This window comes from Miniopterus schreibersii (genome assembly GCF_964146895.1).
Source record: "Miniopterus schreibersii genome assembly, chromosome: 1".
Lineage (NCBI taxonomy): Eukaryota > Metazoa > Chordata > Mammalia > Chiroptera > Miniopteridae > Miniopterus > Miniopterus schreibersii.
The window spans coordinates 10,868,522-10,895,597 of NC_138101.1; the positions used below are offsets into that span (position 1 = coordinate 10,868,522).

At 41.1% G+C, this 27,076-nt stretch overlaps 1 protein-coding gene across 3 annotated transcripts in view; it reads right to left on the reverse strand.

Moving 5' to 3' along the window:
* Positions 1-27,076, reverse strand: part of KCNIP4 (potassium voltage-gated channel interacting protein 4) — a gene marked incomplete at its 5' end in the record, with an annotated part of 828,309 nt that overhangs the window by 556,689 nt on the left and 244,544 nt on the right. The window lies entirely within an intron of this gene.

Here is a 27,076-nt window from a genome sequence, read left to right on the forward strand (position 1 = left end):
GGCGCGCCTGCACCCCAAGCAGACGACCCCGTCGCTCAGAGGACAGGGTGGCCCAGCTCGGGAATGCAGAAGAACCGGCTGCAGCTGCTCCACAGCCTAAGCTGTAAGACTTCGGCTCTTTATCTCATAGGTATCAACGCGGTAGACAAACCTCCCCATAAACAAGCAGCAGGTGCGCTGGAATTTTCAGGCCGCGGTATCCATGCAGGTGTTAAGCCGAGCTGATCGGCAGCAGCGCACGCCCGCGGCTCCCCCTGCAGAAGGTGGGAGCAGGGAGGCAGAGCTGGGCAGGCAGGTTAAATTAAAACTCATTGCCCTCACAGGGGCCGCGGGCTGCCCTGAGCAGGGAGGTACCTAGGGGCGCAGGAGTTTTAATTGCACTGAAATAAAACCCAGAGCTTATAAACCCTGGGGTGTTTAAGATTTCATAAAAGTGCCCACGCAAACACAAAATGATTTCGAAAAAGGGGAGCGGTTGCAACGATCCGGATAACATCTATCCAGCGCTAGGCTGAGTGTTTTGCTTATATTGATCCCACATTATCAAACTATAGGGTATGTATGGTACACTGTTTTGTTGATGCAGAAACTGAATCTTAAAGAGGTGATTTCCCCCAAATATAGATATTTTAGATGTATACCTACATAGACACATAGGTTATAGATACAGAAAATGAGCTTTAGAAAGAGAATTTGAATCTAGGACTGTCAAAATTCGTAATCACCATAACAAACTGCCATAGCTTACATCTTGATTGCCGGAGAGTCTTCTATCAGAAAGAGCCAGAATCCTTAAACGCTCGCACATGTACTCTAAACGACCTCCCTCTATTTATAAAAGAGCCTGCTGCTCGTCAAAAATTTTGGCAAATACGCGTTTTGGCAGTGCGGGGTGTAATGACTGGTATGAACCTCTTATTTTAACAAAATCTGCCGGATTTTTATCTTTTGATTTGTTCCACCGAAAGAGCTTAAAGTAAATGTACCACAGCCTCTTCGGCTGACCCCGTCACGCATTCAAATGCTGGGGCAAACGAAATTGAAAGCACAACCCTATGGTTTGTTATTTTGAAAGGTTGTGCAGGGCATCCTGGAGATAAGTGGATCAAAACCACAATGAAACAATTTCGTCCAAATGGGTCTTAACGTCTCATGTGCACACCCACCCCTGCGTTCACCCCACTTCTTACCATGGTGCTTTGAGCCCCCCACGCGGATTTCATATGACGGCGGCACTGAAAATTGCGCGGGCCCGCCCAGATCTCGCCCGCGGGGCCTTTGTGCATCGCTTCTCCTGACCGCTCCTCACGCCCTCACCGGACCCCGGGATTCAGGCTGCTCTTCCTCTCTCGAGAAAGCATCCCCTGGCTGCCCCAGGGGACGAGGCACTGTTGCTGGGCGGGAGCATTAAACACAGGGGTGGGGGCACGAGACAGAGCTGACTCCTGTATTATTATTTAGTTTTGAATTACTGTTCATACCAACAACTGCACGCCTACTTCTGCGCATCCCTGTGTATTAACGCTAATTTGCGAAAGCCTCATGATCAGCATGAAGTCATTCTCTCCACCACCCCCAGGGAAGATGAACTTCTTTTCTCTTTATCAATGGCTGTTTCTCCCTGTCATTGCTTATTTTCTGTCTTCCTGCTCCCGCCTCTCTCCCTTGAGGAGTTAATATAAATATTATCTTCTGTATTTATGTTAGCTCTAGTGTTTTTCTAATTTTTAAATCGATTTTGTGTTTTTTTCTATTAAACTTCATTCTTTCTCTTTCCTTATGTTTACTTTGTTTCTTTTTTTAATAGTTGGGGCCTAGCTGTTTAATTCACTTAATTTTCCACACTGCGTTAACTGAAGTTTTTAAGCCCATGAGTTTCCTGCAAGCAATGCCTCACCCGGGCCCCATGCCGTCTAAATCCACATTTCATCAATTCCGAGGCACAGTTCCTTAGGTCATTTCAACGTGGAACACACCTTAGAGCCCACGGATGCCTTCGTGAGAGGGTGGGACCCCGGCCTGCTGGTGCGCCCAGCTCCTGCCCGACCGGGCCTCAGCCACGCTGTCCCCAGTGCCGTCGCCGAGGGAGCATGGGCACGGCTGATGCCCCGAGAGCTCGGGTTAGCTGCTGTCTCACACACTTTGCTTCTGTCAATCCCAAATGTGCTATGTAGACTCTCTGAGAAGATCAAGAAAGTATCACCATCCACACTTTCAAAAGGGGTGTGCGCGGCTTAGACGGCTATTCTGAGATAATAACGGGCCCTCTCCTCCGTAATGCTGCGCCCTAAGGCACCCGGGCAGGGTGGGGGACGGTCTAAGGGGAAGCAGGAGAGCTGAGTCCTGGTTTACTGGCAGAAACGTTCTTTGTGATGAACATAAAATATCCACGCATCTCACCACGATGTTTTCTTAGGCTTGGTGATAAGGCACATTTCGTATCTTTAACATTATGATTTGCTAGAAAATAACCATTTTGTTTCCATTCCCATTTTGATCTATGCATCTTTAGGAAAGGATTTTAAAATATCCAGGTTATACTGGCTTTTTAGTTTCCAGTTTTGTTTTTAAATGTTCAGCTTTATTGTCTGAAGGTCGAAAGATGTTGTCTGCTTTGTGTATTTAAATAATCTACTGAGGTTTTCCTGTGGGTCTCAAAATGGCCCGTCTTGTCAATGTTCCATGGGCATTTGAAAAGACAATGACTCCCCTCTTCTGAGGGAACAGAATCCTTATGCACTTTTAGGAGACTCTGGTAGCCTTTCATTTAAATGGGACAATAAATAAAATAAAATAATAAAATAAAATAAAATAATAAAATAAAATATAAAATAAAATAAAATAAAAAAATAAAATAAAACTGTAATCCTAGTAGGAGTCAAAAAACTAGAGAAAGAAGAAGAGCATTTGAAGAAGACTGATTGTCTTTAGCTGTTGAAGGTGACCACCCAAACCAGGAGCCTAAGGCAGAATAGATACTTGAGGGACTGAGTAAAATAAGGGGGGGTTAGAGAAGATAGGACGAGATTTGAGGGTAACATCAGAAAGAAGTGGTTCTAAAACAGAAAGCAACCTTATGTCCCATCTATCCATTCCCCCTACGTTTGCCTGACTTCGGCATTTCCAATATTTCTTCCTTACTAAGTTTTGCTATTTCTGAAAACCTGAGTAGTATTTTACTATGATTAACCCAACCCCTTTCTTTAAATATATTTTATATCAATTCACTTTTTATGTAGCATTGCTTTAAGGAACAGTATCCACAAACCAGTGGAACAGTACAATGTGTGTATGCCATTAAATAGGACAGCTAAAAAAAGTTAGTCTATGTATCTTCTAGAATATCTCAAGCATCCTTTGTGCCCGCTGCTTTGTAAACACTGCACAAGCAGGAAACACTGTGCTTGTTCTGGCCTCGCAGTGGAGCTGGTGTTGCCCACGACAGGGAGGTGAGTCATGGAGGTGACAGTTTGGCAGCCATAAGGCTTGAATTAGGAGCCACCCGGAATAAGTATATGGGAGGCTAGGGATATAACACTTGCTGAATCAGAAGTCCAAGATGATCTGGAAGTTTCCAGATAGGAAAGGTTAGGGCAAAAATCACTTACTTAGTCTGTTTTGAATGAAAATAAATACCTTCTACAATAGAGGTCACATTTTCAAGAACATAAGAAGATAGGTATTTATTTCTCCTCGTAGCTTCTTATATCTAAGGAACAATCTGGCTTTTAAAAGAGAATCGTGTCTAATACTTTTTCTTTTTTTTTCTTTTTCCCTGTAGCTTACTTAGCAGTTATTCAGACAAAAGTTTTCCATTGTGTACACAATTTAATTGTCATCTCCACCAGGGACTGCATTCAAAGGATCTCTGGACTCACTGCCCCCAGCTGGAACTCACTGTCAAATATTAAATACGCATTTTATATTACAATCTTTACGTCATGACTTATAACAAACCAAATTTATTTCATTAGTTAATTATAAAACAGGTATATGTGGGTTTGATAGTATGGAAGACATCACAAATTATATGACTGTAAAGAAAAAAAATAAGTTCTAGCTGTCAATTATTTAGTATTGAGTCTGTGCCAGGAAAAAAGAAAAGGAAAATGAATAGTCTAAGTTTGTCAATAAAAATATTAAAACTTGGATAAGATATTTAATACACACAGTGGCACACAACTAGTAAAGAGCAGAGCTGGGGCTGCGAAGCCGGAATGCTGGGCTGTGAAGCCCATGCTGATATTAAACCTCAAGATGAAATAATTTGATAGACCTCAAACTGGATTCTTGCTTTTAAATGTTGAAATATTTGCAAAACAGGTTCTAGGGCCGTTGCCTGCTTTGTAAGTTTGCAACGAAAATTAAATAAAGTCAGCAAATGTGCCTACTGGCCCCCTGGCACCTGTAAGCTCCGTGGACTTGAGTCCTGTCCTTTCTCGCATGAGGAGCTGGAGGTGGTGAGCTCGTCGCCACCCCTGCCTTTCATCCGCCTGTGCACGGAGCTGGAGTGCACTCGGCAGGCTTCCAGGAGGGGCCATGTGACTGAATTCTGGCCAAAAGGATGTGAGTGGATACAACCTGTGCTGCTTTCAGACAGGGTCACAGGAGTTTCCTGGGGGCAACCTTCCAATGCAGATGAGCTCTAGAATGGCCCTGATGGTCACTTATAAAGAGGGTGGAGACATAGACAGACGTTGACCTGGGTCCCTGAGTCATCACATGGAGGAGAGCTATTTAATTGGGTATGCTCTTGGCCTACAGACAAGCAAGAAAATAAACTTCCATTTAGTTAATCCACTAAAATTTTAGAATTTGTCTCTCACAGAAGCTGACCTGTTGTGTTAGGTAATGGGTGTTCTCTGGCTGAAAATAATCCAAAATCCTTCAAGAATTTGGATACCCAAGTAGAAACATTAGACCTGGCTCGTACACTGATTAACAACCGAAGCCCTGAAGTTGCTTAGTGCACTCAGAATTATTTGAAATGTTGCCCAAAGCTGTTTCTGGAAATATACCTCAAAAGTGAATAATAAGTCTCTGATTAGTAAGTTATCAAAATTTAAACATTTTTAGAAGACTTCAAAGTTATTTAATTTTGATTATTAATTTTATCAAATTATTACTTTCTTTATAATACATTTACCTAACCCTTGAATTCATAACATTTCAAGTGCTATGATTATAATTATCTCACATTAATATGCTAATTTCTTCAGAGATTATACTCAATTGAAACACATGGTTTTAACCGTGTAGACTTAATTAGGTCAATTAAAATACTACTGTATTTTATTTTTACTTTACAATTGTTCCATTTTCATTTAATGACTTTGATAATAGCAATAAAATTTATTATTTACTGAGCACACCTTTTTTCTAAAATAATTTTATGGTTAACTTCATTAAAAAATCAATCAGCTGAACACCCAGTGAGGTTCTGCTATTTTGTCTTTAGTTTAATAAATTCTACCCTGTAAATTAATGTCAACCTTTCTAGTCATAACCTGCATCACAGACTCGCAAGCCTCTTAGGCTAAAAGGAGTTTAAGACGTTCATTTGTTTTGTCTTGAATGTGCTCTGCTGGATGCTGCTCTGGGACTTCATTGCAAGCAATTCGCCGTGTTTGGAAAAGGCCTGACTGACAAGGAGGGTCACAGTAATCTCCCTCAAATGTCAGTCTCAAGAACGTGCAGACTTCAAGATCCCTCCGTTCCATCAACGTCCCCTATTCCCTGGCGTCTCTGTGTGCTAGCACACACGTCTTCCTCTGCCACGGCTGCCATTCTTTGCCTTGACCACCTACTTGTCTCCTTCCCATCTCTGGGAACTGCTGAGAAGACACCTTCCATGAAAGAACGTGTCGCTTTTTCCGTGGTATTACCTCTTTTGCCTGTATGGGCTTCTGTCGTCATGTGCTGTGTCCTGCACCTCGCCCTTTACGCATGCCCACTCAGTGCCAAACGCCAAACCAGAGACGCATGCATATTCTTGAGAATTCCTCCAGGAGACCCACACGTTTAACGCTGTGATCACATTTTAGAGGCAAGAAAAGTCAACCCATTCCTTCATGCTAGCCAAGGTACAGCTTCTTAGAGTTGGTGCTAAGCAAGCACCGTTGTCCTGGATTCTACCCAAGGTCTTCCTGCTTCAAAGCCCAGCGCCTATATGCTCAGGTAAACAACAAGCAAAACGTTTACTCAGAAATATTTGACTGAGAGGAGTCAAGGAGGGAGAAAGAAAGAGGAAGAGACAGGATGTAAGAGGGTGAGAAGGAAAGATTTAAACAGGGCAGATTCTTCAAACCACCATCCTACTCAACGGGTGAATGACAAGAGTGAGTGAGCCTGAGAGGGAGGTGACCGGGCTGCTTGCCTGAGTCACATCGTCTTCTGAGGCATCACAGAACGTAAGCATCTTCTGGTCCTGAGTACAGTTCTAGTTTTTAATCATGTGTATTTTTTCTACCTGTTGGCACTGGAGGGCAAGCTGATGACCTCATCTGGTAGTCAACTAAAGAAATGGTGATCTTCATGCGGCAGGGCGGCGATCCGTCCCCAGCTGGGATAATTCAGAGGGAGTCCCTCTGTCTGTCCACCTTGCACACTGACTTGAGAATCCCACTGTTTTGCATATTTCAGGTGCTCGATAAATATCCGTAGAATGACTGACTGAGTCAATAAATCAATGCTACTACTCATCAGCATTTGTTTCTGCTCGTAGATCTCTACACTTCTTAGTGTTTCTTCCCTCTCCCACTGGAAGAGTTCTGCACCAGAGGTTCTAAGAGGTCAACGGATTTAAGGCTGTTTCATATAAAGTATCATTTATGGGGTGGAAACCCAACAAGCATGAACATTCAGTGATTTTCTTTGTTGCTGCTGATGGCTTCCTTAGCACTAAGCCAGAACACAGTGTCTTCTATTTTCTGATAATTCAGAAAAAATACTTAAAGTCACAGTGCTGTCTGAACATGACACAAGTAAAAAATGGGCCTAAAAATGTGTCTAAAAGAAGGAAAAAAAACTACTTTGGAGAAAAGTTGACACATTAAATTTTTTTCAGGCAAGAGGAATATGTTAAGAATACCTTTTGCATCCTTTCTGTGCTGTACTCCCATTTCCATTCCTTTGCACCATGTTAAATATTGATTTAACCTCATTAATTGGTGTCTTATTTGTAAACTGCTTGCTATGCAGCCTATTAATTGTTTCAGTTGAATTTAATTAAATAGATTCATATTCATTCATGTGCTCGTTTATCCACCCATCAATTATTTTGTATCACAACTCCACATTCAGAATTCTGGAGGTAGTTACCTACCAGGATCAACTCCCCTTAGCCACCCTGCTTTTCATTACTGAAAACCTTTGAACTATATTAAGGACAAACTCTATAGGTCTTTATATGCTCAAAGTCAATGGGTAATTCAATACATGTTGAATACAAAGACATTGTAATTATTATTTTCCACAAACTGCCTTTCAGCATAGAGATAAAAACTTAATTTAACTGAATGTTTCCACCTATCTTGACTCATACAGCAGAACAAGACTATACAATGCAGTGAAAATTACTTTTGAGAAAGAACCTTTGTAGCTAAGTGGGACACTATCCAGTAGAGCACCCTGTTTTGATACAAGAACTCTTACATAAGTTGAAATCCATTAGGTTTTACAACAAGAATCACCAACCACTCCAACTACAACTAAATGTTTCACTTCCAATTAGAATAACAATCGACTAAATCTATGCTGTAATAAAGTATCTTTGTGTGTGCAGTAAAGTGGCAATATCTATTTACCACTGAATTTTATCCAGACAACTTTGAAAGTACAGGACTTCTCAATATATGAGTTCACAATGTTTGGAAAAAAACAGAAATGAATCATTCCTCAGACTTGACCTTGGGCCAGGAACCCTTTCAGGCTTTATTATCTCACTTAATGTCCAAGGAACTGCTTTTAAGTATTACTTCCCTGTGGCTCAGAAAGTTTAAACACCTTCTTCAAGGTTACATAATTAACAGGTGACAGAAACCACATTTAGCTCTAGATATGTCTTGTTCTAACACCAGCCTTCTTTTCATGGAACCAGCTCTTGGTTTCATTGATTTTTTTGTATTGTGTTTTTAGTCTCTATGTCATTAATTCCTGCCCTGATCTTCATTATTTCCTTCCTTCTGCTTCCTCGGGGCTTTTCTTGCTGCTCTCATTCTAGTTCTTTTAGTTGTTGTGTTAGATGGTTCAGTAGAGCTTTTTCTTGTTTCTTGAGATAGGCCTGTGCTGCTATGAACTTTCAGGACTGCTTTTGCTGTGTCCCTTAGATTTTGGGTTGTTATCTGTTCAGTTTTTTTTCCAAGAAGTGTTTGATTTCTTTCTTGATCTCATTGGTAAACCATTCATTGTTTAATAACATATGCTATTTAGCGTCCATGTGTTTGAATGTTTTTGAGATTTTTTATAGTAGTTGAACTTCTAGTTTCATGGCATGGTGATCAGAGAAGATGCTTGATATGATTTCAATCTTCTTGAATTTATAGAGACTTGCCTTGTGCCCTAACATGTGGTCTATTTTTGAGAATATTACTTGTGCACTTGAGAAGAATGTGTATTCTAGACAGACAGATGGCCAAGAGACATATGGAAAAATGTTCAACATCACTAATCATCAGAGAGATGCAAATTAAAACCACAGTGAGGTATCACTTCACACCTGTCAGAATGGCTCCATCAACAAATCAACAAATGACAAGTGCTGGCAAGGGTGTGGAGAAAGGGGAACCCTGGTCACTGCTGGTGGGAATGCAGACTGGGGCAGCCACTATGGAAAACAGTATGGAGTTCCTCAAAAAATTAAAAAATGGAGCTGCCTTTTGACCCAGTGATTCCACTCCTAGGAATATATCCTAAGAATCCTGAAACACTAATCAGAAAGAGCTTATATGCACCCCTATGTTCATAGCAGCACAGTTTACAATAGCTAAGATCTGGAAACAGCCCAAGCACCCATCAGTAGGTGAGTGGATAAAAAAGCTGTGGGGCATTTACACCATGGAATACTACGCAGCTGTAAAGAAGAAGAATCTCGTACCCTTTGGGACAGTATGGATGGACCTGGAGAATATTATGTTAAGTGAAATAAGCCAGGCAGCGAAAGACAAACATCACATGATCTCGCTTATACGTGGAATCTAAAGAACTTAATAAACTGATGAACAGAATAGATTCAATGACATGGAAGCATAGAGGAGACTGACGAATGTCAGAGGGATGGAGGAGGGAGGGTGGGTGGAGGGGGAGACAGTAACCAAAGAATTTATGTGCATATATGCACAACCCAAGGACACGGACAATGGTGGGGACAGGGACTGGGGAGGGGGGTGGGGTGGGGTGGAATGGGTCATTGGGGAGAAAAAGGGACATCCGCAATATTTTGAACAAAAATTTTTTTAAAAAGTAATTTGACCTAAAAATAGCTAACAAGATTAATAAAAACTAAAAATTGCAATGTACCAACTAGAAAATAAACAAATAAATAAAGAAATCCAGCAGTCTCTGAATAAGAAAGTTTTGCTCAAGCTTTCATTCATTTCATTCCTATCTCTTTTTCCCCTCAAAAATATTAGTGATTTTTATTGTACAAAAGTCAGTACATTTTGTTATGGTCAGTAACATATATCCAAGGAAATGTCTGCTCTCTCTTCCAGATTTCTCAGGAGACGGAGGCATGGAAATTTTCTACCATAAAAGACATTTGAAATTTAGAATTCTGAATTACTCAAGTTGTCGATTCCCTTGAAAATCACAGGATGAACCTCCTGCAGCCCTGTTATTATGCTATTTTTCTACCAAGGTGGTAATTTTTGTTTCCATTTGTTTAGAAACATAATGGTGTTTCACTTAAACATTTCAGAAGCAGATATTATTTTCTCTGCAGGCCTGTACTTAATGTCACCATGCAGGATGGCAGAGGGAAATTCAGAAGATACAATACACTGAACGTGCACTGCAGTTTATAAATATAGCTCAGGCTGTGTCGATTCTCACGGGCCCTCTCAGCACATTCACGGAACTTGGTCGTTTGCTCCCTGAATGGGCCGACACTGCCAGCTTGCCACACTCACAGTCTTTTATGATTTCTTTGCTTGGCTCCCTTGTCTGTCCCATGACATCCTGCACATCTGGACCCAATTTTCTCCAGCAGAAATGTATTTTTTCCCAGCTTCTTCTACAACAACTACAGCAATGATGGCGTCGTCAGTAGTCTCATCCTTCCAAACTTCTATGGCTTTCTCTCTGTGGGGACTCTCTTCCGTAATGCTGACATTTCTGGCCGTAGAGGACACTGTGTAATGAGCCTGAAAGGTCCTCATGACTCCCTGATCTAGAGGCTCAATTAGAGACATTGTGACTGGGGGCAAGGTGACCACTTGGCCGGGTCATTGTCCAATATCAGAAGAATTTCAAAAACTAGTCCCTTACCGGCAAGGGGAAAAAAAAATGAAGGAACCAATCCAGAGAAAGGGTCCAGTGGTCCAGGCCTTTTTGTTGTACAGTCAAAAGCCTGGCAGCCGCTGTTTATCTTCTCCTTCAAGGCTGGGGGTTAGCAGCTTTATAGATAAGGGCAGTCCTGATCATAAACCCTCCTGTATTCGCCTAAAACAGCAGCGTTTTTGTATCCCTTCCTGCCTTAAATCCTGGTGCACACTTCTCTTCCGAAGAAATGTCCTTTGTGGTATTTTTTCTTTTTTCCTTCTAGAATACGGCACTTTTATCTGCATTAAAGACCTGTTCAGGCAGATAGCCTTTCTCCTCAATGATTTTCTTAATGGTGTCTGGGAACTCATCTGCTGCCTCTTGGTCAGCAGAGGCTGTTTCTCCTGTTACCTTGACACTTTTTAAAGCCAAAAATAGGTTTGATAATCTTTTTAAAATTATCAAAACCACCCTCTGCTGGCATTGAGTTCCCCAGCTTTAGATCCTTCACCTGCCTTTGGCTTTAAGTTGTCATACAATGACTGCACTTTGTTTTTTGTATCAACTTGGAGTCTGTAGTAGGCCTTTCTTATAGCAATCCTGCACCTACACAAAAGCTGCCCTTTCAATGAGATAAAGGGTATTTCACAACTAGTGCAAGGTTATAGCACTTGCTGGTGTAGCTGCGGCTTCGGCTTCGTGGATTCCCTTTTCTTTTTTTGACACGGGTCCTTACGCTGGATCCATGTACCTCTCTAAGGTGGGCAACCACAGCTGCAGACCTGGATCTACTGTCCATGTCAAGTAATTCAGCATTTTCTTGCAACGTCATGACTCTTCTCTGCTTCTCGGGAGCACCTCCAACATCACCGGTGGCACTTCCTATGGGTCCTACGGTGTTATGCACAGTGTATGGTGCTGCACTGAACACTAAACATGATGAAAATGTATGCTAGGACCAGCAGAGATCACTTTTTTTTTTTTTTTTAAAGATCTTTATTGATTTCAGAGAGAGGAAAGGAGACAGCGAGACAGACAGAAACATCAATGATGAGAGAGTCACTGGGGATCAAGCCCGCACCCCGGGCATGTGCCCTGACCGGGAATCGAACCCCGATCGCCTGGATCCTAGGCCGACGCTCAACCGCTGAGCCACGCCCGGCCGGGCGAGAGATCACTTTTTACTGTGCTACATCCTTTGCAAGACTCGTATGGAACTGGATGGCCTATCCTTACCTAGGCATACAGTGAGTAATATTTAACATAAAATGAGCAACGTGTTACTTTTATTACTTTTTTATGACTTTGCTTTCAAAGAATTACATTACAGTATGCTTCGCTGTCTCTCCCAATTGGAGCAACTGTTTATCAGCCTATCATCACAGATAAGTATTTTTTAATGTAACAATGTTTCAACACCCTATTGCATGCCTTAAAATTCTGTAATGATTCATTTATTAGTGTATAGGCTAAGCAATTGCATCTCTTACATTTGGCCACCATAAAGCACTCATATTTCTGATTCTTCATTTTAACAGTGCATGAATCATTACACCTATAAATAAAAACATTTTTTTCCACATTATCTTTTCACTTTTGATGTCTAGCACTAGCAATACACTAATGGATACAGTGGTTTGAATCATATAAGACAATATTGAAGTAGATACTGACAGACAGATGAGCCACTTGTAAACAGACAATGTAATCTTACAGTATCGATAAATACAGTGCAGTACTGTAAGTGGATTTTCTGTTCCTTTGATTTTCTTAATAGCATTGTCTGTTCTTTAGCTTACCTTTTATTGTAAGAATACAGTATATAATATATAGAACATAAAAAATACATGTCAATCAACTGTTTATGTTGTCAGTAAGGCTTCTTATCAATAGTAGGCTATTAGTAGTAAAGTGTTTGGGGAATCAAAAGTTATACCCAGTTTTTTGTACAGGAGTCAACTGTACTTATATAAGGCAAATTTTTGCTTTTAGAAATGTATTATCAAGATATAAAATGCTTTTATAAAATAAAACAAGCGCCACTCACAGAACTTTAATGAAGTGGAAACAAAGGAAAGTGTTTGACTATCATGAGAAAGAGGAGAACCACGGATCCTGGCAGATCTGAAGGTGCCTCTTTGCTCTTTAATCACTATGCTGAGAGGTTTTCAGGAAAAGTGGAAAATGGGCTTATTAACTCATCAGCGCACACAAATTACAGGAAGCCTTCCCCATAAAAACAACTGTGCTTGAATATATAATGAAAGTATTACTGTATAAAGCCCATTATTCCAGAAATCATAAAAGGAAATTCCAAGAAGCTTAATTTATTTACTGTTATTATTATGAAATGAGGTTGTGAAAGAGAAGACAAAAACTGAGGTAATGGAATAGAGACAGGTAAGAAAGGATCTGGGTAACGAGTATGCTGAAAGACTGCAATGGACCAAAATTATGATTAAGTGGAATGATTACCAATGAACACTCATTGATGAAATTAACATTTACCTTAAAGGAGGGTCTCCAGCATTTTGGTGAAGAAGACAAACTGCTTTGAATTTGTGAATAATAATAGCATTGATTAAAGAGAATGTCCACTTGAGACACTGTCCTAAGCATTCGCCCAGACTATTTAATTTTATCAGCACTGAGGTATCAACGTCTCCATTGTATAAACAGTGGGACCAGCGTAAGGAAATGAAGAACTTGACCTCTTCCAGCAGCATCCTGTAGTTTCAGTTTGTAGCCCTTTTCCAAGAGTTAATATTTATTGGCATAATTATTTATTTAAAGTCTTTATTCATTTTAGGGCTCTACATTCCATGGGGAGAGGAATGGTGAACTTTATTTATCTCTACGTAAAAAGTGTCTGGCTCATTCTAGGTGCTCAGAAAATAGGTATTGATTAACTAAGTGAATGAAAGAGGTGAAGCAGGAATTCCAAAATCCATAAGCAGAAAACATTCATGCCATTGCTTCTGCTAGGGTCTCACTTTTATAATAAACCAGAAATCTAGTAAGTAAAGTGCTAAACCACTAAAAATGGAGATAAAAGACTGTTTCCAATAGAACTAAAGCAAAAAGGTGATTTTCTCGATGTCCATTCCCATCCCCATCCCCATCTATCTATCATCTCTATCTCTATCTCTGTCTCCATCATCTCCATGTCCATCTCCATCATCTCCATCCCCATCATCTCCATCTCCACTTCCATCATCTCCATCTCCATCATCTCCATCTCCACCTCCATCATCTCTGTCTCCATAATCTCCATGTCCATCTCCATCATCTCCATCCCCATCATCTCCATCTCCACTTCCATCATCTCCATCTCCATCATCTCCATCTCCATCATCTCCATCTCCACCTCCATCATCTCTATCTCCATCATCTCCATATCCATCTCCGTCATCTCCATGTCCACCATCTCCGTGTCCATCATCTCCATGTCCATCTCCATCATCTCCATCTCCATCATCTCCATCTCCACCTCCATCATCTCTATCTACATCATCTCTATCTACATCATCTCCATCTCCATCTCTATCTCCATCTCCATCTCTGTCTCCATCGCTATCTCATTTAGGGTTGGGATGAAAAGGCAGTTAAGCAAGGATTCCAGAGAAGGTAATACCTGAGCTGAGTCCCAAAGGACAAAAAAAATTCATATGAGGCATAGTCTAGACCACAATCTAATTAAGGAAGCAAGAAATAAAATATTAATGGAAAAGGGTTGATGTGGATAAGCAGACTGTAAGTACTGTGAGCAGGGGAGATAAGTAACAAGAAGCTACTTGTAAGAAGTAGCCTTTTATCTGGGTTTTGAACTACGCATGAGGTTTGACTAGTCAGAGGACAGAGGCAAATTATGTTCTCTTTAATTACCTCCTTCAATTCCAATTATCTTCTTTCATGATACTCTCAACAAGTAAGTAATTACATATTAAATACCTCTATCCCCTTCTGCACTGTATATTAATAAGGGTAGAGGCCAAGTGTGTTTTGTTCTTCATTGTATTGTTTCCATCGCCAGCACAGTGCCTGTCAAAGTGTGCATGTTTAGGAAATACCTGTTAAATAGTTGAAAAATTATGTTAATGAATTGATTTGCTAAAGATGCTAGACAGGTAACATATAACATACTCGTGGTTCAGTGATGTAATAATACTATATATAGACTAAAATAAAACTTTGGGGAACGGCAGGAATTAAGAAAAGGATTAATCAGAAGGTGAGAACAGATGACTGTTTGCAGATGAGGCTAATTTTAGATTGGATATTGTTGATAATTTTTAGTATGAAAGTGACGTGGTTAAACAAAGGTATATAAAGGGTTCAGCCAGGTCCCTATGCCAAAGGAATGAAACAGGGAGAGGCTGGAGTCTAGTAGGCGATGCAGACAGCTGGTGACTCACTCAGTGGAGTTGCAAAGTGAGGGAGCCCCATTCTAAAGTGTGTGCAGTGAGAGGTGGGAGGGAGGAAAGACAATCAGGGAACCAACAGTTTGTGAACCGGGTGGCACAGACGTGCTTCAGTAAGCAGGAATCGCTACCTAATTTTCAGGGCCCACCGCAAAACAAAACTGTAGGGTCCCTTGCTTAAAAAAAGATTAATCATTTCAAGAAAGTGACAGCAGAGCATTACAGTGAAGCGGGCCCTGTTGGCAAACATTCCACGTTGAGGAACAACGGAAGGAAGAAAAGGGAAAAAGGGAGGGAGAGAAAGAGAGGCTTAGAGATTTTATTTCACCATATACTCAAATCGTGCCATAAAGATACACATGGATTCAAACTAACCTTAAATTATGTGACCTGCCATACCTTTCAAGCTCCAATAATACCCAATTCTAAGAGGTGGTCGTTGTCTTCGACACGCACTGGTTCATTGCTGTGCAGAGAAGGGAGCCACAGTGTGTTGCACTATTGCAGAAGGCGACCTCTGCGGGGGTACCTGGCCTCCATCTTCACCTCAAAATCAGCTCCTGGCATCTTAAGCTACATAAATAGAAACAGTGGGAAATAAGGGTCCCACTTACTATTGAACTCCCCAGCTCAGATCCACTGCAGCCATGTATGTAGATAGAAAACTGAAAGCAACAAGTGGGCGAACAGACAAAACAAACCAACAAAACCCATAGACACAGGAGACAGCGTGGTGGTTACCAGAGGAAAGGGGACTGGTGAGGGTGCAGGGCGTCAGACACAGGGTGACGCAAGGAGATCTGACGTTGGGTGGTGAACACACAATGCAGTATGTAGATCCTGTGTCACAGAATCGTACACTTAAAACGTATAATTTTATTAACCAATAAATTTAAAAAAACAGAAATATTGTATTGTAAAACTCATTTACTTGCCTTTAATTCTTTATTATATTCTCACTCATTTTCTCAGTTAAAACAAAAATAATGATTGATTCATTGATTGACTCAAGTTTTCAAAGGCCCAGACAGCTTTGTTAGGGTTGGTAATCACTATTAGGCAAAAGAGAAGAATTTGGGTATTTTGGCATCTTTTGAATGGAGCTCAATAATTTAGTTCTGGGTTGTTTGTATTCTAGGAATCCATAAAGCCAATCTCATCCCCGAGTTCACCCTCATTACATGCTTATAAAAAACGCTGCATCTTCAATCTCCAATCTCAATGGAAAAGTTATAATTATAATTCTTCTAGCAAAGCAAAGATTCAGGCCCAACTAACAACTTTCATTTCTGTTTCGGGATTCAGCAAGAAAGAAATTCTTGAAAGAGCTGGCTAACACTAAAGAGAGAAATTTTGGTGTTTGGGAAGGGGCGGGAAGGAACAACAATCTGTGGTTAGGGAGCCTCTTAGTTTCTCTTCAAAGAGCCAATGTCATGGTTGTGTGAGACACCCACGGAAATGAGCCGCAAAGGAAAGAAAACACATGAGTTCATTGAAATCACCATGTTATAATCTTCCAGGGGTCCTGAGCTGTAATGTCCAATCACCCCCAACTCCTGTTGCCCCCCTCAGGTGCTGCATTGCATATCTTCATCTTGCAATTTAAACAATGTTTTTAGAAACTAAAGAAAAAACGTCCTGCTGTGCCACAGGCACTGAGGAAAGGAGCAAGGTGAATGTTTGTGTAAACACACCAGCACTGAAAAATCAAAGACTTTACCTTACGCTGCAACTACCGGGCTGACTGCCCACTTCCCCTAAAATCGCAGGGATTAAAAATGCAATATATTTACTAACTATCAAAGGGCTAAAATAGAGTGGGAGCCCCTGGTGGTTTTGCGGTCTGGGCACGGGGCTTGTGTGCTGACAGCCTGTCAGGGCCCCATTCCTGTCTCACCTTCAATTAGAAATCCGAATTCAGAGCCTGCTGTCTGTGCCACCCTTCACACTAAGGTCCCCAGACCTGGAATGAACAGGCTGACAAGGTCCCCATAAAGTGACTCATTACCCCCCCCCCCCGCCCCCGCTGCTAGCTATCAGCACGGCAGGCGGGTGGCATTCGCACCCATCTCCAGGCCAGGTCATATTTCCCACACCCCCCACTGCCCCGGGACGCACTGAACCAGATGGTGCAATCGTCCAAACCTTGCTAAAGAGAACATTTTCCTGACACATCAATGCAGACGCATGCCCTTAAGTGGAACTGTTACAGGACAGTAAGGAGCTAGGAAAATTCCAGGGCAGGCGGAATAGGGGAACTGAAAGAAAACTAAACAAGGCCAAAGGGGCAGCTGGCTTGCTGCAAGACCTTACCTGAGAACCAGTGACTCTCCTCGCTAAGCAAAGGGTGCAGGAAAGAAGGGGAGTTTTAATGCCTCTTTCCCCGAACCAGAGAACACATGGCATGAGTCACCCTGGAACTGCCGAGGCGGGAAGGAGGGAAGGAAGAAAGTAGTTTTCATCTCACTGTTTGAACAGTGAAGCCAGAGGTCTCAGGGCTTGTCGAGGGAAAATCACCAGGTACTTCTCATAAATTCTAGAAAAGTTATAACATAGTGAAAGGGGAAACTTTAAGAGTTAATCCGTACAGAGATATTCAGCAGATTTCATATTTTGAAACCTACAGACAGAAGGGTATATAACCCCTTGAGCTCCCACCGCACTCACCTCTCAGGCTAGCTGGGAAGCCCATCTGTGCTCTGGGCCGCATGTAGTTTAACAGGTTTACTTGCCTTGCTTTTGAAATAAATTTACTTGTTTTACTTTTTAATAAATTCTCCTACTACAGTGCAGTTGTCCAGGGTCACTCATTTGAATTCCTGCGTACGAGACTGACAAGAACCAAGGAGGGGGACAGCCCTCTCCCTTCACCTCAGGGGGCTGTCTGATGACACCTTGTCTGGCGTTTGAGGGGCCTATAGCAGAGCTATGTCGAGGCCTGAATCAAGGCAATCTGTCCGATTCTCCTAGTCCTGGAGGTTTTGGGAAATCTTGTTCTATAGTAGTACTAATGCCATGTCAACAAAAAGAAAGACTGCAAGGGACTATCGCTGGCTGAGCCTCTACCGAGCGTTCTTCCTGGCTGGAGTCTTTGTTTCCAGGGCCTCAGTGTAAAATAGGAAACATCTGAATTCCAAGTAACTTTCGAAAACCTACCACCCAAACATTGGCTTGGTGCTCAAGTGCATGTGCTCTTTTGGAGGACAGAAGATGAGTCCTGCAGACGAGCCGAAAGGCAAACTGCGCAAGGAACTTGAAAGACACGATGCCAAGGTTCCTACAACCTAAAGTAACTTGAGAGGAACAATGTGAAGAAAGGCAGTTATGTTTGTCCTGAGAACAAAGCCATGTCCTGTGCTCCTGTATACTGCCGCATGGAATTCTCCGAGCCACATCACGTGTTTGAAGGTGATGACACTATTTTAGAGATGTGAAAATAAACAATTTAACATTTTTAAATGAGCTACTAGTCAAGGTTGCGAGATAACTCAACTAACAACAAAACCAACAAGTAACAAACAAGGAAGGATAGCATAATAATTACCAGCCAAGGCTCATAACTAGCAACATACTGACTTCATGAGCTTGAGCAAGGCTTAACTTTTATGAGAAAAATCATAGGATCGACCTTTGGGGGGGGGAGGTTGACACTATAACATGCAAAATGCTTAGGGCCATACCACCCACAGAGTAAGGCTTTTAGTAAAAGCAAGAGCAGGAGAATGGAGAGGGAGGAGAGAGGAAGCATAAAATGCAATTAAATAAATAAATAAAATCAGAGCAGAATGAAATATGGCTGAATATTTAATTCATCTCAGGAAGGAAAAAAAAAAATGCTGCCTAAGCTTAAAAATAATGAAAGAAATCACAAGAGATTAAAACGCTCCATAGAAGTATCTGCATAAAAATGTAAAATGTCTGCATGTAAAAACAAACCATAAACAGAATTAAAAGGCCAGTCAATTGCAATTATGGGTACCAATTATTTGGAGAAGGGAGAGTAATCAGAACTAGAGAGTGTACCATTTCTTCTGTCACACTCCTTATCATTTGTTTGGAAATTGGAACAACAGTCATGAAAAATAATTTGCAATTACAGAACACCATAAATATATGCAAGTATTGGAGGGGATTAATTATGTATATAAGACGGACTGGATATTGGTAAAGAAGCTACACCAGGTGGGACCAATGCTGGGTGGCTTCCTGGAGTTAAATGCATTGCATCCAGTAAAGTGCATGGAACTTGTAGGTTCTTTGCTAGTTCCTCATAGGTTTCTTGTAGGTTCCTGATCCATATATATTGCGCTCAGTTCCTTGTTTGTCCCACCTGATGAGGTTGTAAGAGGTCTTATATTCGGAATTCTTCTGCCTCTCTTTTATTTAGAAGTTGATTGCCACTTTTCAAATGTTATGAACACAGCCCTATATTTTATGAAGATTTGGGCTTGAAAATGCCGAAGGTGCCAGGCCTGTGTTTACACTTGGTCTCTTTTTATCTCGCGTAGAAGCTGTAGTGCATTAGAACACAAATGCACAATCCCACATGTCTCTAGGCAGGTGAATATTTATGGCAAGTGGACTGCTTTCATTCATACACTTTAAAAATGCATCAATGCATTTTTGCCTATACTACACTTTGTACTTTTTAAACTAAGTTGCCCAATTTATAGTTTGGTCTACCTGACAGTTCCTCATAAATGGTAAATAATAGTCTTCTGGGACGCTGCTGGAATTATATCCATATTTATATATTCATTACTTTCCTCTTTCCAATCTTGTTTTTGCTCCCTTAGCTCTGAATTATGAAGCAAGTGCTCATACTTGGACAGGTTTTCTATTTAAAAAAAATATATCAATGTCTCAGTTTAATTAAGAGAATTTTATTGTCAATCACATTCAGACTTAGCATTCTGCAGACTGTGAGCTATAAAGCTTCCATGGTAGCATTCCTCCCCGTGTATATACTACAAGTACTGTTTCAGGATGTGCAGGATCGTGAACCTGTCGTGTGACTGATGTGCTTCCTCGAGCTCAGCCAGTGAGTGAAGAGACATCATCTTACTCTTGAATTGAAGCATAAATCATAGTTATAAGTCCATAACATTATGATTACACTGATAACCTTAAAAATCGATTGGTAAAATGGACCAGTAATGGTCAAAAATCTAGACTGGTGTACAGTTAGATTAGTGGTACTCAATGTTGGATGCTACTAGCATTTCCCTGGGAACTTTTAAAATAATGCTGATGTCCTGGTCATGAACAAATCCTAGTGGGCGACTAGTATTGAGAATAACCTGATATATGAAAGAAAAAGGGCCAATTTAACAAGGTAAATGCTAATACTCTGACTTTATCACCACTTACAATGGGCCTTCGGCATGTGGCTAAAGCCACGAGATGCTCTTTGACTGAAAGGAAACTGCAGTAGACATGGTGAATTTGTGTCTTTGGAAACTAGGAATTCTGGATCCAAATGGACATCCTGGCAAACTCCTTTTATACAGCATCATGGTGACGATGTCAATGCTCCATGCCCCGCACAGCATTCCACACACTTAGAACACTTCTGCCTCTTCAGGATGAAGAAGCTCACTCCCGACTTCCTTCCACTTAGCTGGCAACGAGATATGGAACCTTGGGGAGCTCAGATGGGGGACAGGCTGTGTTTTAGGCAAGGCGATAAGGTGCTTCTTGGTTTCCTTCTTCCTCTAAGTAACAATAACTGCTCCCACCTACAAGTTCTCTCCCTTCTCACAGTTCCTCCCCGGGGTGCCTTGCCACTGGAACCCCGAGGACTCAGAATGATTTGATAGGACGTGTTCTCTCGTGAGCTGGCTGCTAAGGTGATGAGCGGCGCATCCATTCCTACTGAAATGAAAGCTGTCTGTCTCCACCATTATCAGCCAGGCTTGTTGCCTCTCAGCCAGGAGAATAACCTAGAAGAAATGTCTTCTTCAAGAGTGCATGTTAATAAAGTTTTAAACTGAAGACATTTTTTCATAGTCTCAAGAACTATGGCATTAGCAAGGATGCTTGCTTTTTTCCTAGCATTCTATCAAGGAAACACGCATTAGCTATCTCCTTCAGGGCTTGTCACTTTTAAGACTATCTCACAAATTGGGCAACTGAGATAATATCAAAGTTTAAATTCAGAAAACAAGTTAGATGGTGCATGCGCACAACAGAAAGTGAGGCTCCTCTCACAAAGCTGATCAAGGGCCTCGCCAGCGCTCCCCACCCTCAAAGGGCGCGTCCCTTCCATCCAGAAACTTCATCTAAGTGTAAAAAAGGCTTTTCTGCTGATTGGTCCCTTCATTATTTATACCTCACTTGAGAATAACTAACCTGATATATGGGGCTACTGTCTTCCTCCAATTAGAGCTGCCTTTCTCCCGCCAGATTGGAGGGGGTGGCCAAAATAAAAGATTGAGAGAATTTACTGTAAAAACTATACTCTTGTGTTACTTCTGTGTTTCAACAGCAAAGCACCCGGATATCAGAGGCTTTTATGATATAGTGTCTTTCAGAAGAAATCCAATAGATTAGACTCGCTGTGGTTAATATAAAAATAAAAAGGAGACATTTGATTTATAGGAAAGTAAACAAGCACCTGAAAAGGAGAGGAAAAAACACACACAGGTAAAAATAAAATAAAATCAATGCATTCTGATTTAGGAGTCATAATTAATTATAAACCATTGGTTCCGTTGGGAAAGTCAATTATTTCTGTGCATGTGAAAACTTAGAGAGCTGTAAAATCGCCGGTTAGCATGCCACTGGCGATTCTGGATGAAGCAGCACCTGCTGCCATTTACTGAGGGGAGCAGAGGAGAGAGAATTATCTACTGTGCTTTATCCGTGAACCACATTCCAAGCACTGCACCGGACTACGTGAAGACTTTGCAGCCTGGGGGGAAACTGAGTCTCAGGGCCATTAATGAGCTTGCCCACGGTATACAGCAGGCGTACACTTCAAGTCCATTCCACAGGTATTGAACTCTTACTGTAAGCGAGGCTGGATGCAAGATTCGCGTCAGAGAACTTTTACTGTAAAGCGCCAGGGATAAGCCTCGCAAGTCATACTGTCTCGGGCCCAGCTACTCAGCTTTGCCCTTGTGCTGTGAAAGTAGTCACAGGCAACATGTCAAACAGTGAGCATGGAGTTATGCCAATAAAACTTTATTTACAAAAGCAGGCATCAGGCTGGGTTTTTCAAGCCCTGTACTAGATGGTGGGAAAGAAATGTTGAGAAAGTCTCCCCATTAATATGTCCCAGAGCTTCTCTAATTCTAAAGATGTTGGTTTTTGATTATCTGTTTTGATTAGACAATGCCTCTTCCTCCTGCCTCCCCAAAGAAATACAGATCTGAGATTTCTTTAAAGTTTTCACTGAGCAAATTAAATATCTGTAAGATCTACCCATTGGCACCCAGGTTGCTTTTCGTTCATGCGCCAGTGGGGACCCTGTAACACACCCCATTTATGCCTTTTCACTGTGTTTCTTCCCACAGTTTCTGAATCCAAGCGCAAACATTCCCCTAGCTGTTTTCTATTAAACAGAGCCATGTTACGGCTCCTGGAAGGCACATTACGTTGGGTTTATTAGATTTCTCTTCAGGGGACAGCAATCTCAGAACCAACCATAATTTATGAAGTTGACGTATTTGATTAACAAAATCATCCCTGCAGCCCTGTGCCTGGATTATCGTGTCACTGTCAACATTCCTCCAATCCTGATTGCAGCATCTCTGCATTTTAATTGTCCCCCTTTTCACTCAGGGACCCTTCTGGAGATGTTCTGGTACCTCCTGGGTCTGCTTTGAAAACTCATCCCTAGTTCACATATTAAAACAAATAATTCATTATGAAATTAACACATTTTTTTAAAAAATTATGTTTCGGTTCTGTATAATATTTTATTTATACTTTCTTACAAAGGGAATAAATAACCAAGAGGGTTTTTAAAAAATATAGTTGCTATTATAACTATGATTTATTATTTGTATAATACTTTAATTTCAGAAGTTTTTTAAAGAAATAATTCTCTAATTTCACAACTCCCCCTGAGAAAAAAAAATGCAAATAACAATAATAAGAAAGAAGAAACAATAGTAGCTACCATGCATTAAGGACTTAATAGGTACCACAGATTATATTTATTACCATAAATATATTGATATTTTAAAATATGCAAACGAAAGAGGAAAACCCATGAGCAAAACACAATCACGGTAAACATCTCAGCTCGGGTGCAGAGCTGTGAGTAGACACAGAACAGATTTTCCAATAGCTTCCCTCGGCTGCTTCTTCTATAAAATGATACCTAGAAGGTAGTTTTCACTAGTGCATTTCTGTTTTGGAGCTTTGAGTTCAGTAATTTTTGTGAGCAGAGTTGCTCTGACCAAGCTGACTACTGAGTGACCTTACCTCATTTACCTATGAAAGGTGATTTGTTTCAGGTACCAAGAGGCTTGACTTGAAGAAATCAGGATTCTGAGCTAAGCTATAAAAATTGGGGCAAACTCAAAGGGAGTTTGAGAGAGCACCAAATATATACAAAGGAGATATATTCCCATTCTCAGAGCTTTTGATTGAATAGATCTGGGTAGGATTCAGAAACACACTTTTTTTAAAAACAGAAATTCCTAGTGATTCTGGATTAAACATTAAAAAATATATTGATCTAAACACAAATGTCTGAAACTGCCTCTCTCTTCATTCCTTTACTCTCTCTGCTAACCAGGTCCTCCCATTCAGTCCACTGGGAGGGGATGGCCTGGTCATGCTCAAGTGTCACTGCCTCCAAAACAGGTACACACTGCAAAACCTTTTGGGCTGAGCCAAGGTGTTGACTCAATATCAACTTACAACAACCTTTTGTGTTTTGTACCTAGATCCTTGATCCAGAACAAAATAAGATCTGACAGATGCTGACCAAGCTTTCTGAATTAATGACTTTTAAGGTAAATCCTGCTTTCCAGCCTGGCCTAGATTCTTGATCAAGTACTAGAAAACCACTTAGGCAGTGCATGTCCTTACAATACCTATTTTTACAGGGTTGGGAGCTATTCTTCAATTTTTGGCACCTGGATAGGCTTCCTCCAGACTACCACATGCTCCATTCTGTTTCCACCACGACTACGTGTTTCCAAGCTCCTTGTCACATCTATAAATAACCGGTATTCACAGCCTTGCTTTATGTCTCTTTGCTCATCTACTGACTAGTGGGCATCTCCTCTTGGAAATTCCATAAAGATCCCTAACTTAACATATCATCCATCACCTCAAATCTGACCCCTTTCTTGAATTTTCTGATCTTATTTAATTGTGCCATCACTCACCCAATCACTAATATTAAACAAAACAACACACACACAAAAAAAACTGGGTGCCACTGTAGATTCTTTTTCTATTTTATTTTTTTTTCCTATATTATTCTTGACATCCAGTCAAACACCAACCCATATTGATTCTACAGTACTTTAGAGTCATCCTTTCTAATTTATGTTTACCAAACACCCTTAGCTTAAACTCTCAACATTTCTCATAGGTACCTGTGTCATAGGGTTGTGGCTGGTTTTCCTGGATTTAATCTCCCTCCTCTCCATTCCTTTCACAGCGCAGCCTGAATGATGTGATTAAACCCAAATCAGATCGTGCTGTACTCTCTCTCCTTAAGACACTTTAATGTCTTCATATTCCAGAAGAATACATTGTAATATCCATCCCATTAAAAAATCATTTATAACCTAGGCCCTGCCAACTTATTCAAACTAATCTCCATTCACTTCTCTCTCTCTCTATTTAATATACAAAAACCCAGCCAAAATAAGTCCCCATGGTGGCCACAATGTGCTGCTCTCCTTCCGGCCCCTCCCAGTCCCCCCCAGGCCGCCCTCATGGTTTTCTGGCCCTCCGAAGGCCCTTTTTCTTCCTCTGCCTCTTCCTCTTTTCTCCCTTCCCATCTCCTAAACACATTATACAGCCAACCTCCAAAGTGAGTTGTAAAAATACACTTAGGTCATGCCAGTCCTCTGCTTGGCTCCACGTGGCACCTGGGCTAAATTCACACTCCATCCCTTGGACTACGGGCCCCATACAACCTGGCTCCTGCCTATCCCCACCCTCCTCTGTCCATCCCCCCATTCGTTCAAACCACTCCAACCAACGTGACCTCCTTTCAGGCCCCCCGGGCAGCCAGGACACTGCACTGGGACCCTCCCTGTAGCTTTCCCCCAGTGCCTCTGCATGGCTGGTTCCCCCGTCTTTAGGTCACTTAATCAGAGAAGCTCTCCTTGATCAGACCAGCACATGCTAGTTGTCTTACCAGTGACTTTGAGTCATATTACTCTTTCTTTTTTTTATAGCATTTCTCACTGTGCAAAATAACCCTTAATTAATTAGTTTACTGATATACTTTTGCCCCTCTCCCACTCAGTTGTAAACTTAACACATAAAAGCAGAAGCATGAGCTGAATGTCAGTGGCTTTCTATGTGTTATCCCTTTGTGCTCGGAATATGCTTCTCCCACCTGGCCACTGACTACCTGCTGGGCTCTTGGTTATACTTCAACCCTTGGTTCAAACAGCTCTTCTGCTGGGAGGTCCTCTCTTTACCCCAAACAGGGTTGACTATATTCAATTTTGCCTCTGTCATAGCATCAAATTTTTTCATAATTATATGTTGGCTCACCGTTGTCCCTAACTAGAACCCCCTGGAATAAAGGCTGTCTAATTCATCTCAACATCTTCTGTGAAATGCAATTAACTCACTGCCATTATCTATACTGTAGTGTAGATAAGACTGTATGACTACTGTGGTGGTCACAGGAATACAGTCCTAAGACTAATAAATAAGCTGCACCTAAAGTCTCTCTGTACATGGGTATGTGTCTACTTTAATATATGCAGAGATACACAGACACCTAAAGCATGGAAAACTCTCAAGTACAGTCAGTCAGAGATCATGAATAATTGATCCTTATTATGTTACTGAGAATATATATTTTACATATATTTGATTATTTATTGCTGATTCTTCAACTGATTACAACTATAGACACTCATGCTATTAATTTAGAAATGCATATTTTTTTTAATTGATAGGTTTAGGACAAATAAGGGAGGGTAAGAATCAATTAATTATAATACTTAGTCCATAGGATATGCTTCAAAATATTTCTTAATTGAATAAAAAAATGAAGAGATTCTGTAGGAAACCAATCATTGGATTTGAATTCCTCCACTTTAAATTTTATGTATCCAATTATAAGAAATAATGTCTGTGTTTATATGCATCCCTATAACTGTTAAGTGCATGTTTGCATCTGCTCACCTATTCTGCTACAAATATCTTTTCCTTTTGGAAGTTGCATTCAGTATATTTATTTTCAGGAATAAACAACTTGAACAATCCTTAAGAGACTCATGATCATGTCTCTTCTCTGCTGGTACTGCCAACGAGCTTTAAAACATCCTTTATCACTCCTCATTACATGGATGAACACGCCAATTTGCGCTTTTATTTACTAACTTTCACAGTTTCTCTAGTTTTCTAAATTCTGTGCTTTGAGCCACTCCGCTGTGTCAGCAAAATGACCTTGGAGTAGAATTTATTCAAAAATTAGATAAAGCCATAAGGGGTAAATAAAAAGTATCCAGATGTTCTGAGTATCTGTAAGAAAGTGTGAGGAAGGAAGGGAGGGAGGGAGGGAGGGAGGGAGGGAGGGAGGGAGGGAGGGAGGGAGGGAGGGAGGGAGGGAGGAAGGAAGGAAGGAAGGAAGGAAGGAAGGAAGGAAGGAAGGAAGGAAGGAAGGAAGGAAGGAAGGAAGGAGCAAGAAATCCAATGCACAGAAAGAAGAAAATGCAAAATCCCATCAAGTAATTTACCTGGTTGGGAGCTGAGAGCAGAAGGGGAATTACCTCATTTGAACTAGGAGGCCAGGTTAATTTTTAAATTTTGAAGTTCATACCATCTGCAGCTCCCTGCCAGCTGAGCTAAAATCACTGGGTCCAACCTAAGTTAATTAGGAAGGTAATTGCCTGAGAGGCCACTCATTGTCCAATCCTAAAAAAATTAAAAGTGACAATGACTGAAAATAGCAGAATAACGGGAATGGGAATGGTCTCCCCAGAGAAGATATAAAATCAGGAATAAAAAGATTTAACAAA